Below are 19,537 nucleotides of genomic sequence, written 5' to 3'. Positions count from 1 at the left end.
TCTCCATACCTAACCTTATCGAGGACATACATTGGAAAATAACAAGGAGCATATTTCTTTGATACCATTGATCCAATTTTTTTGAGAAATGTCAGTAAATATTGAGGATAGAAAACATTAGAAGTGCATAAAAGAAATAATGTTGAGGAAAAAAAATATGAAAACATCTTAATTATTTTATTAAATGGTAAAAAGTGTCATTGGACTACATATTGAGAAAGGTCGTGATTTTACAATGGTGAAGGCATGTATTTATATTATTTATGGGATCCTTTTCACCTAGAGCCATGCATTTTCATTATATTTATTTTGAATACAATGGGTTACAAGAAATTCATGGGTGAATACCATAAATCACTATTGTAAAAACTAACGAATGATTGTATATGGGAAAATATATTTACATGATTAGCTTTTTATTTTTGTTTTCTACCACATTTAAAATACCATGGTCTACCAAAACCATGGGCTTGTAAACTACCAACAATGGAAAACAATTACTGACCATGGAGATTCATTGACATCGATAAATTCATATCAATCCTCCCCTTTTAGAAAATGATGGTCTCCATCATTTACCTATGCTAAAAGAAGAGGGACCCTTTTATGTTTAACATCATCATAATTAAAATATTCTATGAGCTAATGAAGAGATTTGTTTTGCATGGTTAACCCATAAGTGTGGATTTTTGGATGACCCATAACCATCATGATTACAATGTGTTAAGTGCTAATAAAGAGAAGTGTTTTGTGTGGTTGACCCATAACCACATATTTGTGGATGTCAACCCATAACCAAGTTGGAAATGGAAAGATTGGAAAAGGGTTTTGAGTGGTTTACCCATAACTATGGATTTTTGGATGACCCATAGCCTTGACTTTTTTGTTTTTAAATTTTTCTAGCAATTGACTTCTCATTGCAACTTTGTTAATAACTTTTGTTACAAGTGACGAAATCAAATTTTGTAATAGACCCTTTTGAGGTATTGAAGATACCTTTATATGATATAATAAACTTTATTTATAATGATCTGTGGAGTGATAAATCATTCCTAGAACTCAAGGTATGTGTAGTCATGCTTCTTTACAAACACGTGTGACTTCAATCGCTAAATGATATCTCAAACCAAGAAATGAAATAAAATTCCTTAAAAAATCCATTTTATGTAACAGAACATGCTTTTAAATGGTCTATTATGCACCCTCTAAAGTTCTTTGTAGAGGTCATGGAACCCGCATGAATTTTGATAAATATTGTTTCATTGTGCTCCATTTGTTATTGTGCTTCTATGGTGGAAATAACACTAAGGGAAAGTTAAGAAATTGTTGAAATGACATCACCCAACTTCTATATGTTGCATATATATATTTTAAAGATATTGCATGGTTGTATATATTTGCAATAACATTGAATGTGAGAACACCAATTGCATAGGGCCACAAAGGATGCCAAGGGTTTGTAGAGAAACATGGGTTGTTGGAGAGGTGATGGAACCTTGGTTTTGCAAACCAATGGATGCAGTGAATCCATGTAAATATGCTCTTGTAGTGGTGAATGAAGATATGAGGATAGAATGCTTTGTAATGATTATGGACCAACTATGATATTTACAATGTTTGGCCCAACAAATGGACTTTAAAGGTGCCAAAGGAGGCTCAAGATTGTTGCAAAAAATTGAAACTAAAATGTGCTTCAAAATTTGGTTCCCATGGAATGGTAACCTAATCTAATACCAATGATACATGATGTTTGAGGAATGATACTAAATATTGGCAATAGAAAATAGCACGTGCATAAAAGAAATAATCTAAAGGAAAAAAATATGAAAAGATTTTAATTATTTTATTAAATGGTAAAATATGTTATAGGATTACATAATGAGAAATTTCATGGATTTTACAATGATGAAGGTTTGTATTTCTACATTATATATGAGTTCCTTTTAACCTAGAGTCATGCACTTTCATTATATTTCAAATACCACAGGTTACAAAAAAACCATGGGTGAATACCATAAATCACTATGGTAAAAACTAATGGTTGTATATGGTAAAAGTTAATTGCACAATTATATTTTTTTTCCTTTCACCTTTCAAATACCATGGTGGATGCCACGGTTTACCAACAACATGGGATTATAAACCACTAACAATATAAAACAATTGTTAACCATGGTGATTCATTGACATCCACTTGGATCAATTAGAAACCAAAATATTTATATAGCATATGTATAATTGGTATGAGTATCTAGATCACTTAATGTATATGATTTTTTCATGTGGGATCCATATTTGGGTTCTTGGTGTTTTCTAAATGGAGTGGTCTAACTATTAAAAAAAATTACCTCTTTTGTAATAGCCGTGGTAAAAAATCCATGTAATAAAGTTAAAAAAGGAAAAATAATAACCAAAAATCCATGTAATAAAGTTAATAAATGCAAAATAATAACCAAGTTCATGGGACGCGTATTCCAAGCTAAAAGTTGGGGAAAACATCCTAGTGTGGGTGTTCATTTGGTTTATTATGGCTAGGGAAATTAGCAAAGGCAATGGCGAAGGCTTTGGAAAGGAAAAGTGGCATTAATTGGCATTTTATTTATGAAAATAATGGAAATTAGGAGAAAAGGAAGATGAGAGGTCACGGGTTGCATGTGAGGAGTAAAATGAAGGAAAATAATGGAAGATGAAAAAAATATAAGCATCATTAATAAAAAGGCTTCTGAGGATCAGTTCGCAACCTTTTGTCAGTTCAGTTTTGGATCTCTCTCTCTCATACTCTTGGACACTTAGAGTATTCTTGGAGCACTCTAGCATTGGAGGAAAGAAGGTAAAGTAAGGACAAGAGAGCAAAGGGAAGAAAAGATCAAGCAAGGAAGAGCGGGATCAAGTGGCTACAGTGGGACGACTTGCAGGTATCGAGTTGCATGTATGATTTCCTTGTTATTTTTGGCATGCATGGTACATGAATGTATGTATTTGGTTCTCTTGTTGTCATTGGAATGGGCCTTGCCAAGTGTGACAGTGGTTTTAAGCCTTTCCTTTCCATTTCCAGATAGCCATGGTGTGATGGGGTTCTCTTGTTTTAGTTGATCTGGATTAATGGATGGCTTTTGAAACTGAGTGGGGTGGTCTCAGGAGAGAAACACAAGGCCTAGGAATCCCTAGAACCATGAAGGTGGGATTGCGAGAAAGCCTGATTATGTGTGCCCTCATTAGGCCTAAGAATCCTCGATCAGTAAATGGCAGGATATACAGTAATGCCTAGAAGGTGGAGCCTCATTGGGCCTAGGAATCCTTGATCGGTGAATGGCAGGGTATATGGTAAAGCCTAGAGGTGGAGATAGACAAATTCCTCATGGTCTAGGAGGAGAGATCCAGAGGAATCCATGTTTGTTTAGGGACTAGTGATCCTGTGGGATTTTGGTAAAGCCTAGTTATATTGATGAGGGTTTTAGGCATAGGAACTCCTTGGTGGATATACGATAAATCCTGAGGAATCCTTGATTGGTTCTATTGTGAGTCTCACATTCATGCTTGGAATATGGCACGAGGGTGATTGGTTGAAAGAAAGATTTGGTTCAGCACAATCTATGGTCAGGTGGTACGTGGAAGTCCCTGGCTTGGTTGGATTTTGCATATGTTAATAAGAGTTATTTTTCTCTTGTGTTTTATGTGTAAATTTACTTGTTAATGTGTGGCTTTAATGGTTGTTCTATTATTTTTATTTTGTTGGTTATATGTTGGTTATAAGCATGGTTCATGACAAACTTTGGTTATGGATCTCATCATGATTTGATTAGTACATGAAATTTGAATGATTATATGACATAATAGATGATAATGCAGCTATTTTGATAAGGCATCAATTCTTCTTGACGATCCTCAGATAATTATGAGACCCCCATGCTCAGATATGTGGTTATGACCTGTAGATTACATGTGTGTGATATGTTTAACGAAATTATTGTCATGGCTAGTAGGGGTCAATTCAAGTCCTTGTACCAATGTTTGCATTAGTAGCTTTAATTCATTCTTATTTATCATTTCTAGAATTTTCATGAAGTTTTGTGCAAAGGCATGAGACTTAGCCATGAAAAAGTGGCATGGAACCTGGGGTCGCTTGCTCAAAACTGCCTGAGAAAGGCCATAGTCATGTGCACGCCTTGTTGTGGGAGTGACTAGAGAGTCTCAGTCTCATGCATGGCTTGTCATGGCAGCGACTGGGGGTCTAGCTCAGCAAAATGACAAGGTTTCTCAAGGGTTGGGCACCTCGAAGGGTTGGTTCTCTCCTGAAGGTTCTATAGCTCCTAAGAAAGGTCATATTGGTTTTTTTTGGTCAATTCCACTTCCTTAACTCTACATGGGGAGTTGAATCGCATCATATTAACTCTTTGTCAAATGTTTACCTCAGTGGACCGGCTATCTTGGGTAAATGTGGGAGGAGGGTGTTACATTTTTCATTGAAATCTCGCAATACAATTTTTAGCAAGATCATGAATCTTAATTTTTTAAAATGTGTTTTTAATGCATAAATGGATTTATCACCCTGAAAAATTATTGTGACACTTGAATTTTACAAATTATATAATTGAAACTTGCGATTCCAAGAAATCGCTACAAGATTTCAAACAAACTTGAGCTGAAAAGATGCCCATGAAAATTCAAAAACATCATATAGTTAGACTATGCATTTATAAACACTAAGATGTTGGAAATATGAGATTCAAAAGGCCTAATGTATCATAGTAACCTTTTTATCAATGTAAAAAATTAAATAATAGTGAAATTGAACATATAATAGAAATTTTCTAAATAAAAGTAAAGAATTATGTAGTATAATAATAATAACAACAGTACTTTATATATATATATATATATATATATATAGAGAGAGAGAGAGAGAGAGAGAGAGAGATAGAGATAGATATATATATATATATATATATATATATATATATATATATATATATATATATATATATATATATATATATATATATATGTATGTATGTATGTATGTATGTATGTATGTATGTATGTATGTATGGGTAAACTAGTTAACTTAGTATTAGTTTATCACAAACATGTAGTATAATCAACTTTCCACTTGGGAAATCAAGTTAATGACAATTTAAAAAAGAAATTCAACCTGCTAATGAGTTTGTTGAAAATGATATCAAGAGGAATTCACAATTTTTAGACACATTGAGTTTGATGCTAAATGATACTATGAGGAATTTATAATTTCTAAATTCCTGAAAGTAGAGTGACATAGTTTATTAAAAGCAAAAAGGAGGATAGAAAATATAAGTCTAAATCTAAATTTAAAAATAGAAGTACTACTCCTTTGTAAACCTTTCAATAAAGGACGTCAAAATCCATCTCTATGGAGCGAGTATAGAGTGTTACCATTGTCGCATATGCATCGTTGCTTCTAGATCATCATCAAGCTTAATGGGATTGAAGGGAGTTCCTACAAAAGCCTAAGTTTCGCTAGTTGTTGTTGTAGGAGGGTCCTAGGGTTCACAATGCTTGAGATAGTGATATTTGTATCATAGAATGCATTACAAATGACTTCAATTTTTTGGTTCAAGAGGTTTCAAAACTATAGGGTGGCCTATTATTGGTATCATATTTCCATCGGGATTTCGATGATGAAGACCTTGTTCAACCAATTTGGTATTTCTAGACCCATAGAACCATGTGCCTTGCACCCACTACATAAATTTTCTCTCCAACTGAGCATTGGATAGCTTCCTTCTCTTTTCATTAATGTCTGCTCCATGGAGTTTGTGCTAGTCGTTGTGTCATTACAGAATTGATAGTGGTAATCCTTTAGAGCTTCCATGGTGAATTTTCCAAGAGGATTGGATTTTGGAAATGGAATTGGAGTTGTGAGTTAGGCCTTTCCTACCAGGTTCAAGCTAGTCAACTTTTCCAATTCTCTTCATTATTAACATGTGATAAATAGAGATGTAGAGGACTAGCTCAAATTATTAGCCACAAAGTGAGCTAGAGGTGAGAGGTAGTGAACAAGGGTCGAAGAGATGGCTAGTATCTTAACACAAAAAATAAATAGAAAAACTCCAACCTTCATATTGGATCTTCTTATAGTGTGTTCTAGGTTCTGATGCTTATATTTGAAGTAACAGACAAAGAAAAATGTTAGACAAATGAACTAAAGCAACGGAACATGGAGGAACATATTAGAGCGCAGGGTGATAAGAGCCTAGAGGGTGAACAAGAAACCCTATCAAACGTTGATGTTGTATTAGGGGTCTAATGGTTACACTCACTTGGGACATTGGCCCTTAATTTTCAAGATCTTTTCATAAGATTTTTCTCAGAAGGAAAGTAATTTGAGCTTAGAGGTATCCAAGGGAAACCTATTAAAGTTATAATATCTAACAACGTGACAAAATTGTTAAAAAATGGAAACCAAGGTGTATTTACACAATTGTGTTAATTAGATGTTCAAACATCTATATCCTCTACTTTATTGGACCTCCAAAAACTTATTAACAATCATTCTAAGGTATTTGGAGAAATGCATAAGGATCTTCCATCTATTTGAGATCATGACCATGTTATTCATTTGCAACCTAGAAGTGTACCATCTAACATTAGGCCCTATAGAAATCCACATGCACAAAAGAGTGAGATTTAGCATATGCTTCAAGAAATGTTAAAGGCGTGCATCATTCAACCTAGCCATAGAACTTTCTCTTCACTAGTGGTGATGGTTGTAAAAAATTATGGTTCATGGCATACGTGTCTAAATTATAGACAACTCAACAAAATGACAATCAAAGATAAGTTTCATATTCCTATCATTGATGAAGTATGAGATTAATTGCATGGAGCAATTTTCTTCATTGAGTTGTATTTTTGTTCTAGATATCATCAAATTAGAAAAAGGAAAAAAGGCATCCCAAAACAAAATTTAGAACTCATGAAGGTCATTATGAGTTTTTGGTTATGCCATTTGGACTTACAAATTCACCTTCAACATTTCAAAGCATGATGAATTATATTTTCAAACCCTTTATTAGAAAATTTGTGCTAGTATTTTTTGATGACATACTAATCTACAACAAACCTTGGAAAAAGCATGTACAACATTTTGATAGGGTCTTAACACTATTTGAAGAGAATTTGTTATAAGAAAATCATTTTGAGTGTGCATTTTGGGGTTCAAGAAGTAGAATATTTGGGTTATATTGTATTACATGATGGTGTCAAGGTGGATCCTAACAAAATCAAAGCTATGAGGGAATGACCAATCCAAATACCTTGAATAAACTCAAAGGATTCTTAGGATTGACATGATATTACTGCAAGTTTGACAGGAATTATGGTCAAATAGAAGTACCTATGACAAAATTATTAAATAAGGAAGCATTTTCTTGTACTAAAGAAGCAACCAATATTTTGAAGAGCTCAAAGTGGTTATATGTTCAACTCATGTCTTGGTGACACCTGACTTCAAAAAAATATTCATTGTGAAGTGTGATTCCTCGGGTCATGGAATTGGTGCAATTTTAATGAAGAAAGAGGTCCCCTTTCCTTTGAAAGTAGTGAACTTAAAGAAAAGAACTTACTCATATCCATATATGATAAAGAAATGTTGGCCATACCACATGAAGTTAAGAAATGGCATCCATACCAAATAGGAAGACACTTTAAAGTGAAAACAAATCATGATAGTTGGAAGTACTTCTTGGAGAAAATACTATCTTCAAAAAACAAAAATGGGTCATAAATATGTTGGGTTGTGACTTTGAAATTATCTATAAAAAATAAAAAATAAAATATTGTGGAAGATGCACTGTCAAGGAAAGAGGAAGACACAAATGTTTTACTATGTGCTATTTACATTCTACAATTCGACTAGGTGGAAAAAGCAAGGATAGAATGGAAATAAGATCATAATATATTCAATATCGTTCAACAGCTACAGGAGGACCTCGGTCATAGTAGAAAAAATTACGTCGAAAAATGACTTGTTATGGTTTCAATATTTCTTATATTTATGTAAGAATTCTAAACTCAAATGGAAGGTCCTTTTGGAATTGAACGCCTGAAGGAGTACATTTAGGGTTCTTGAAGACATACCATATGATCAAGAAAGATTTTTTTTGGGAAGGTATTAAAGTATATGTGCAAAATTTTGTGGCGGAATGTGTGGTATGCCAACAAAATAAAGGAGATACTATCAAGAACCTAGGGCTCCTTCAGCGATTGGCATACCAATATAACATTATGGTAGTGGTAAATCGAATGACAAAGTATACCCACTTTTGCTTTCTTTCGCCTCCTTTAAAGCAAGTATTGTGGCAAAAACATTCATGGAAATAGTCCAAAATCTACATGGAATACCAAATATTATTATAAGTGACAGAGATCCAATTTTCACTTCAAATTTTTGGAATGAATCATTTTCTTGTTTGGATAGTCAATTGGCTGATAGCTCATCTTACATCCTCAATCTTATGGGAAAATTGAGATAGTGAATAAATGTTTAGAAGGATATCTATGTTGTTTTGCATATGAGAAACAAACACAATGGATCAAATGGTTTCTCTTGGCATAATGGTGGTACAACACGTCCTTCTATGCTTCATTTAAAATGTCACCATTTATGACACTTTGTGGATGTCATCCTCCATCCATCACATCACCCTTGAATGTGACTATAAAGGCTTAAGTAGTAGAGGACCGCATACAACACTAATAAGAGGTTCTCAAACTATTTAAAGATAACTCGGTTATGGAACAAAATTTGATGAAACAATAAGCAGCTCAATATCGCAATGAAAAGGAATTTGAAGTGGGGGATTGGGTATTTGCGAGACTATAACCATATAAACAAATTTCCCTTAAGCAACAAAAGAATTAAAATAAATTAGCTCCAAGGTATTATTGCCCCTATAAGGTGTTGCAGAGGATTGGAAGTGTGGCTTAGAAATTGGTGTTACCTCCATCTTCGCATGTACATACAAACTTCCATGTTTCTTACTTAATGAACACAATCATTGACAAGAGCCCAGTCCAAACTATTATACCAGAGATTAATGAAAAAAGGAAAAAAATACTAGAACTAGAAACAATTTTTGAAACAAGGACTAAGTAGTTGACAAATTGAGCAATTATTGAGTACTTCATCAAATGGAAGAACCTACCAGTGGAAGAAGTTACAAGAGAATATAAGTTCATGCAGAAACACACATGGATAATTAAATTGTTAAGGACAACACTTCTTTGAAGGGGAGGGGCATGTTAAGCCCCATATTAATCCCAAAACCCCTTATTAAGCCATAGATATTAAGTGATTACATTTATATTGTTATATTATTATGTAGGATAAAACTCCTCATGGTCCCATTTTATTATATGCTTTATCTCATATATAAACACTAAGGAGACCTAGTCTTAGGATCATCAAATATTATCTTGTACATTGTATTATTTGTAAAAGGAGGTTTCCCCCTCTAAGAGGATTGTAATTATAATTGGCTTATTATCATTTTAAGGTGCAAGGATCATAACATTGTCTATAATCAGAGCATAAGGGGGTGAATCTGAGTATCCTTTAGCAACAGAAAGAGAAGGAAATGACCAGACTCTTCCATATAAATATACAGGTCAAGAAGATTAAAATTAATGCTCTATTTAACTCAGGTTCACAAGTGAATCTCACAGCAACAGATCTGGTTAATAAATTGAGACTAGATATTTATGACCATCGTAGCCCATATCCATTAGGATGGGTCAACGAGGAGGTAGATATAAAGGTAACCAAAGTGTAGAATCAAATTTGTTATCAATGTTGAATTTATTAAGGAAGTAGAATTGGATGTAGCTCCACTAGATGTATGTGGTATTGTGTTTGGGAGTTCATGTATGTACATGTGGGGTGTGATATTCATGCGAAGACCAACTAGTATCGCCTCATCAAGGATCTCATTGGTAACGTCCAACCAGGACAAAATTTCAATTAGTTCTATCAAAGATATGTTTTTTTTTTTTTTTTTTTAGAGAAAATTGGTTTGTAGAAGAGTCCATGAGAGAAAAGTCATCCCTAGAGTTGTTTACTAAGGAACTGTTGTGTTGTTCAACAACCCCCATTTTAATGTATTGCAAATTTTCTATGAAATTTATTATATTAAAATAGTGTCCCTTCAATTTTAGAAAAAAATTATAATCGAATTTTAATACTTAGGCTTTTTTATTAAAACCCAAGTATTAAACCTTGATTATCCCAACAACAACAACAACAAAAATCCCCAAATTAAATAGCCCTCGGAACCAAGACTTATACTTAGGCTTTAAAAACTTTAAGTATTAAAACAATGCGGATTATTTAATTTAAATAAGAGTTTTCTTTTTTAAATTCACAAAGATCCAAACAACTCTGTCATACCCTACATTGCACATCCCATAATAAAAAATCCAAAGGCAAAGACTCCCCGCTAACACCGAATTGAGAAATGCGATTAGACCAAACCCGAACGGGTTATTAATTGCATTTCTAAAGGACCCCATGTCCATCGTAATCAGAATATACACTATCATATAATTCCATGCCCCATTACCTTTTCAATTTGTGATTTTCAATCAACATCGAACCCGACGAGAAAGTTAATGATAGTCAATCAAATTCAGCATCCGCAGGCTATCACAAATTTCAAAATCTTAAGTCTTGCACCTTCCCAATCGCAATATGTGATAAAGCCCAGACTCGACGAGAAAATTAAATTCAATCCATATTAATATTGTATCTGTTGGCTATCACGAAAAAAATATTAAGTCTAACCCCGCTCTGAACTGTTGATTACGATATGCGATAAGGCCCGGACCCACTTGGATTATACACTGTGATTTATATTAATATCGCATCCAGTGCCTATATCGCAATCGCAAAGTTCTAAAAAGTCATGCCTCATCCCAATGTCGATTTCTATATACATCCCAACACCAATTGTGATATGACATTAGCAGTGACGTCACTTCCACGTCACTTGCCACGTTACCTATCACGTCATCCCTGACATCATCAGTGACGTCATATTCCACGTCTCCTGCCATGTCACATGCCGTGTCACCATCCATGTCACATCATGATGTCATTCGTGATGTCACTGCCATGTCACCCCAGGACTTCGCAATCATAAGTTTCAAAGGGCTTAAATCATATTTGACTTTCTCCTAATTGCGATTGCAATTAGGTGACCCAGACCTGACACGATATTTAAATGGATATGAATGATTTCGCATCCTAGCTTATCACAACTTTCATAATCTTGTCCATACCTTGGCCTCCACTCCAAACACCGATTGCGATACAAAAGCCCGACTTACCTTAATTTAATAAATGATTCAGATCTTCTCGCATCAATGATGGAGAAGACTCCGGACCCCCTGTGCTCATTTTAAGTTTCTCATTGGGGGTGTCCAAAAAGTGGTTTTTCGTCCAATTCCCTATATCCACGCATCACTTCTTTGTTCTTTCAGAGCCCCCTCTTCATAAACCACTTACCACTTCCAACTCCCTCCGAAAAAATCGTTAGCCATCCACCTTTCTACGATTGTGATTGCGATAAATCATGTGTATTACGATATGTGATAAGCCCCGGACCCGATAGGATTATACACTCTAATTTATAAAACCCCGTGTCTGTGGCTATCGTAAATAACAAAAGATCAACGTTTTACTGTCTCCTTCCCATTCCAATTGCAATTGCGATTTTATTTAAAAAGGCCCCCTTTGGGATCTTCTATGAAATACTCCCATTCTAAATCGATTTCGAATTTTTTGAGTTCTACCCCTGATTCTAATCCGATTGCAATTGTTTAATGATCAGTTGCAAACTCTGATTTCCAATTACGATAAGTCGTAAAGTCCACCTCCTCACTCTACATTCCTCACCATGATGTCCATGTCAGGATTTATTGCACTCTATGTTTTTCCGATTTCCTGCAAAACATGATTTGTTTCAAATAAAATTCGCTTATCATCTCATTTATGTTTATCTTATCAATTCATGATTTTTTGTTCAAGTTCATGACATAGGAGGATAGTTGTGCTGACAAGTGGCAAATTAGTTCAAACAAACAGACAAACATCCAGAGAATTTGATGGAACAAACGAAGTTGATGATGACAACAAATCATTTTTAGAAATTACTACCAAAAATTGTTTTCCTTTAAGCGTTGTTGAAGGGATCTGCTTAAATTCCCTCAACGCTCTGCACAATAGATTCATTTTGTTTGCTGCGATTTAAGCTTACTTGTTGTATGAAATAAAGGTCCTGAATTTTGTGAAGAAAGGTAAGAAAGCCCACACTTTGTACTTTCATAATTTTCTCAATAGAACGACTGGAACATTGTTTTTTGAATTTTCATAAAGAATTTTGAGAAGTTGCACTACTGTACTCCCATAATCATCTGTGTGAGAAGGACTAAACCACTATTATAATTTTATGAGATGAGTGAAATGTACTTGGTATTTCTATCATTGTACCTTTGTTTTGTTCATAAGTAAATAGTGAAATTATCTTTTCAGATTGCTTGTTACATGGTATTTAAAAGAACAGTGTTACATGTATTCATTTATGATCATGATGTCATTGATATTTTAAATACATGTTAAGTAATTTGCCTTGATATTCTAAATGTGATATGAGTTATATACATTATTTTGATTAACTATTTAATCAAAGTAATCATCTTGAAATATTTTCATTTCCATTTGTGTTTGAGTAATCTATATTGTCATTTACTAAGGAAAATCATTATAGATCGCATCCAGGTAAATGTTAAACAATCTCGGGTTATAGAGTAGATTAATGCATATATTTTTTCCATTAATTCATTACTGCAAATCCATCTAGTTCACTTCACTATAAGCATTACACACTCATTCAATCATCTTTCATTGGGAAACCGGTCCCATACAATCCAGTCGAAGCCACTACCTAAACAAAAAAGGAGTTGTCTTAAGGTCTGGACCGGGTGGTTTTCCCCATGTGTTGAAGCAGCAATTTTCGAGGCCTCAACAACTTTTGGTGCTAGAAGGAGGGCATGCAGACTATGAATGGCAAATAATTCCAATCCAAAAACAAAAGACCATTCCAAGAGTCATTGTCCCTCCAAATTTTCTACAACTTCCAGATCCCCTCCAGAATCTCCTACTTTTAGATCAGGAGTTGTACAATCACCTCCCAAGTCTCCTAGAATACTTCCTGAGGTAATCCCTATGGATTATACTCCAGAATCACCAGAAATTACAGCTTTGATAAAGAAATTGGAAGATGTCTCCATTTTAGCAGAAAAGCCTGAATCATCCAAAGATTTTGAAGGAAGAATAACTTTTATTTTTAAGGAACTGGTGTTCTAAATTGGTCCCAAAGTGAAAAACTTGGCATCTCGCCATTTTAATTTCCACTTGAATCCAACTGAATGAAAAATGCTACATCAGATTCCCAAACATCTACTAGTGAGATTACCTCATTCTCTCATTCACCAACATCTCCATTTCTTCCTTTTTCATTTCCTTTCTCTCTACCGACCACCTCATCTATTTCCATTTCCTCTACACAAACGACTAGTGTTGCCTCAGGAAATACTATCATAGCTACCAATTCTTCTTTCATCACATCCACCACCCCAACTGCTACAATGGCAGCTAGACCATGGTCCAATTCGGGAGTTGTTCAAATGCCAACATCACTTCATCCTCTACCAAAACATCCTGAAAGATGGCTTCCCAAATTCAATCTTGGTGATGGGTTACCTGTTGAAGAGAACCTTCATAATTATATGTTAGCCATCAATCTCAATGAGGTAGATGAAGAAGACATTTTTTTTAGATTATTCCCGTACACTCTTACAGGACTAGCAGGGTCTTGGTACTTTTCATTACCAGCAAATTCTATTACTAGTTGGAATATTTTTGAAGAACAATTTTTGACTAAATTTGGAGATGATCGCTCAACCTCATCTCTTATCAATGAAATTTCCAATTTTAAAACAAATTCAGGGGAAAAGATAAAAGATTTCAATTCCATATTTAACAAATTATTAAATAAAATCCCAGCTACTTCTAGACCTGGTGTCGATGTATAAATTGAATGGTATATTTCATCTCTTCCTTCTAACATAGGAATTTTTGTAGATAAAGCTAATAAAATACCTTGGTAGAAAACATGAAATAAGTTGTGTCTGTAGAGAAGGGGATAAATGCACTAGAAAGGAAAAAAGATTAGGAAAACAGAAAATTAAAAAGAGTTACATTTAAGGATGAAGCTAAAAAGAAAGCACCTAAAGATCCCTTTGATCTTGAAGGCTTACAACAAGTCCTTAAAACTTTATCTAACGAGATGGTAGAGATCAAAAAACAAGTAGCTAAATCCTCTTCCAAAAAACCTTTTAGACCATTCAAAAGAAATCAGCCACCTAATCCACAACCTCCAAACACTATCTGTAATGCAGAAACTAATGATGAAGATGAGGAAGAAGCAACATTTTCTGCTGATGAATCCCAATATGAACAAATAGCTGAGTTAAATGGAATGTGGGATTTTATTCTTCCTATTTCTGATAGTGAAAATGAATATGAAGCATTACCTGTTAGCACAAGAAGCAAAAGTCCAGCTAATCCTATACAATGAATTCAAAAATAGAAACCTTCAACTTCCACTACTAAAGATAAAGTTGTTAAAAATTCCACTTCCTCTTCTGCCCAAGCAATTCCGTCTTCATCCAATTCTCCATATTCACCCAGAACCTCAGTAGTTTCAGATACTATTGAGTACAATATAGTTGAGGATATGAATAAAATAAAAGCAAACATTTCCCTTCATGAACTCACTAACTCAAAAAACAGTAGAATTTTTTACTAAAAGAATTGAATGCGGTACCTGCTTCTCCTCTTCCTACTGCTGTGGTATCCAAAGCTTCTAATGGAATGGGTAAATCTCCTGGTCATCCATTATTTGATTCCTCTGATGCTATTCTGATAGGTGACAAATCTAACTCACATACTCCTCCTTTTCTTCTTACTTTTGAAATATTTAATAAAAATGTACATAATTGCTTGGTAGATTCAGGGGCTTCTTTGAATATCATGTCATATTCAATTTGTATGTCACCCTAGAAAAATCTAGTTCACATTGTGCAACTCGATAGGAAAAATTCGAAGTCATAGGAGAAATGAATTAAGTTCTTGTTAGCTTATCTTTGAATCCTGAAGTTTGTCAAATAATTGATATACTTGTTGCTGATATCCCAGATTTCTATGGTTTAATTCTTAGTAGAGATTGGTCAGAAAAACTACACAGTTATTTTGCCACTAATTAGGCTCACTTATGGCTCCCATTTAATGGAAATCCTATTCAAATCAGAATCAAACGAGAAAAACATTTGAAACATTTAGTAACAAATTTTGAAGGTGAAAATGAGGCAGTAGTATTTAATAACAACATTCTTGGAAACTACTCTATTGAATCATTTTTTCAGAATTTTAAAGCACAAACGTTACCATTTATGATTAATTTTGTAACTTCTCAAATTGAAAAAATTTCACAGTCAGACTTTTCCAGATGTGTAAATATGCTAGAAAAACCATTAGTTAATTATTTATTTTGGACATTGTATTTTGATGGGTCGAAATCAAGCAATGGTGCAGGAACAAGTTGCATATTGATTAATTCTGAAGGTGTGAAGACAATGTTGACTTGCAGATTGGAATTCGAATGCACGAATAATATTGCAGAATATGAGGCATTAGTCCAAGGTATGTGTAAAGCAATTAGCCTTGACATTAAATACCTTCAAGTTTATGGAGATTCAGAAATTATAGTTGACCAAGTAAGAAACATGATGCATTGTATATCTACACACTTGAAACATTATCAGTGTTTGGTTCAGTCTCTCACTTCACATTTTTTAGTGTTTAAAATTTTTTATATTCCTAGGATTCAGAATGCCAACGTTGACCTTCTTGCTAACATTGCATCAAAATTGATCCCATCCGAAGGTTATAGTCCTGCTAGATTTTCTGTAGAATTAATATTTAGACCATCCATTCCCAATAATATCACCAACTAGCAGGTATTCAATGATGATGAAGACATTTTAATCTTATTAACTTCTAAAAAATCATATGATGACCAAATATTTGATGAGGATGGACACGATGATAAATTAAAATAGAAAATTGATGATAATCCCATACCCAAATCTGTAGTAAAACTTGAGGATCTCTATGATTTAAAAGAGTTACTAATTCAAAACTACAAAGTTCAACTCTGATATTTGAATCAATAAATCTTGGGACAGATCTTAAACCTTAGAATGTCAATTTAGGACTTGGTCTTTCATCTAAAGAAAGATTATCCTTCATTCAATTGTTTAAAAAATATAAGGATGTCTTTGCTTGGAATTATGAAGATCTGAAAACATTCGACACTTCCATCATTCAACATACAATCCCAATGATATCAAATGATAAACCTATCCAGTAGAAATTAAGGAAAATTCACCCAAACTTAGAAAATCAAATCAAAACAGAATTGAATAAACTCCTTAAGGCTAAAATTATTTTTCCTGTTAGGCATTTAATATGGGTTTCCAACTTGGTACATGTTAGGAAGAAAAACGGTGATATCCGCATTTGTATAGATTTTAGGAATCTTAATAAAGCTAGTCAAAAGGATAATTTTCCACTTCCCACTATGGAACAGATTTTACGATCATTTGTTGGTTCCATACTTATGTCTTTCCTTGATGGTTTCTTTAGATATAATCAAATTATGGTCCACCATATGATAGTCTAAAGACTACTTTCATAACCAAATGTGGAACTTATGCCTACCAAAAAATGTCATTCGGTTTAATAAACGCAGGGGCCACTTTCCAACGAGCCATAGATATAGCATTCAAAGGTTGTTAAATAAAACAATTGTTGTTTATCTAGATGATATTACTGTTTATTCAAAAAACAGAAATAGTCATTTACAGGACTTAAAACAAATTTTTGAACATTGTAGAAAATATGGCATTTCATTAAATCCAAAAAAGTATTTTTTCGCTTGTAGTGAAGGGAAACTTTTAGGATTCATTGTGTCAAAAAATGGAATTTACATTGACCCTGATAGAATAAAAGAAAATTCAAAAATTTATCCACCATACAACAACAAAAAACATGCAATCATTCTTTGGACAAATCAATTTTGTTAAAAGGTTTGTCCCTAATTTCTTACAAATTATTTTGCCGTTACGCCAAATGATTAAGAAAAACGCAATTTTTAAATGGGTCCAGCATGAAAAGAAATCATTTGATTTAATTAAACGGACAATTATCAACGCTCCCTCTTTAAATACTCCAAATTTCTCCAATCATTTCATCTTATAAATATTTGGTTCTTCAACGTCTTATGTTGTTGTTTTGACACACATTGATAATCAGAAAATTAAATCACTCATCTCATTTTTCAGTTCAAATTTCCAGGGTGCCGAATTGAATTATTCAGAAGTAGAAAAACAATCATAGGTTGCATATAAATATGTAAAGCATTTTCGACCTTTTCTTTTAAAAACACACACGAAAGTAATAGTCCCATTCCCAGCAGTGAGGCAATTACTATTGATGAAAGAGTTAGGAGAAAATAGAGTGAATTCGGTAACATCTCTGTAGGAATATGATATTGAAATTAAACCAACCAAAATTGTCAGAGGGAAAGGTTTCTGCAAGTTTCTTATGGGATAATCCAACATACCAGCCGAAGGAGACACAGGTAACAGTGAACAGATTTCTGAGGTAAATGTAATTGATGCTTATTCCCAATATGTTGATTTAATTTTATTTTTTTAAATGGATATGCTCCTCCTGAACTCAATTATAAAAGAAAATTAGCTTTAAGATTAAAAGCAAAAAATTATGAAATTGTTGATAATGTGTTATTTAGGAGAAATTGTGATTCCATATTGTTAATATGATTAGAAAAGTTTGAAGCACAAACAGTTTTGCAGGAACTTCACGATGGACCAGCAGGTGGACAATTTGGAGGAGATACTACAGCACACAAAATCTTGCATGTTGGATACTACTGGCGCACTCTCTTCAAAGATACCCACGCATATGTGAGGAAATGAAAAACATGCCAAACTGCTTCTGGAAGACAAAGGAAACCAGCTTTGCCTCTGCAGCCAGTCAACATCAAACAGCCTTTCGAACAATGGGGACTGGATATCATAGGTGAGATCATTCCTCATTCTTCTAAACATCATAGATATATTCTCACTGCTACATATTACTTCACTAAGTGGGTGGAAGAAATTCCGCTAAAGGTAGTCAATTCTGAATCTATTATTGAATTTATTGATCAATTTATCATTACAAGATTTGGTTTGCCTTCTGCACTTATATTTGATAATGCATCTTATTTTTTGAGTACCAGTATGATTGAATTTGCAATTAGGAGAGGTTTTAAACTCAAATATTCTGCTAATTACTATCCGCATGGAAACGGTTTGGCAGAATCCACTAATAAAAAACTCCTTAGAATAATCAAAAGAACTGTATATCAAAATCAAATAAACTGGCATAAAGCTTTAATATTTGCTCTATGGGTTGATAGGATAACTCAAAAGGCCTCTATAATCACTTCTCCATTTAACCTAATCTATGGGAAGGAAGTCATTATTCCATCACATTTAGCTCTTCCTTCATTAGCCCTAGTTCAATTTATTGAAGAAACACCTTCTTCTTCATTGCAATTAAGAAATTCACAAATCCTAAAACTAGAAGAAGATAGGGAAAAGGCAAAACTCACACACGCCAAACATCAACAGATGGTGAAAACTTATTTTGATGCAAGTTCAGTCACACAAAGTTCCTTCCAAGTTGGAGATCTAGTTCTCAAGTGGGACAAAGCACACGAAGAAAAAGGGAAACATAACAAATTTCAGAAATTATGGCTTGGTGCATTTCAGATTATTGAACAGATAAGCCCATTTACAGTTATACTTCAAGATTTATCAGGAAAGAGAGATTCTCTTCCTGTAAATAGGCTCATCTTAAAGAAATTATTTTCTTAATTTCTTAAAAAAAAAAAAATTGAATAAAGAATAAAATCTGTAAAAAAATCACTCCCATTATACATCCCGCTGCAATTTATTTTTCCTTTTATAGATTTTGTTAATAAAATGTTAAATAGTACTCTATTGACTTTTCAAATTTATCTTGAAGTTATTTTTATTTTTCATTTTGAAGGTAGGAATTTTTAAGAAGTGGTTACCAAAATTGAAAATTAGATAAAAATTATATAACTCTGAAAATATTTTCCATTAAGTTGTAAAATCTTTAAAAAAACTCAAAAATTATATCATTTTACTCTAGTTCTAGTTAAAAAAGGTTATCCTTAAAAAGTAAAGACCGTCTTATGACTTAAACATTTTCAACTCAGATTTGTCATCCAAAACTTTTAAGGAGTCAATGATCCTCCCCGTCCATTAAAAAGATTATATTTAG

The sequence above is a fragment of the Pinus tabuliformis genome, chromosome 9 (genome assembly GCF_031772625.1).
Source record: "Pinus tabuliformis cultivar Carrire ecotype Pingquan chromosome 9, CPIR1, whole genome shotgun sequence".
Classification (NCBI taxonomy): Eukaryota; Viridiplantae; Streptophyta; class Pinopsida; order Pinales; family Pinaceae; genus Pinus; species Pinus tabuliformis.
This window is presented reverse-complemented; position numbering follows the sequence as displayed.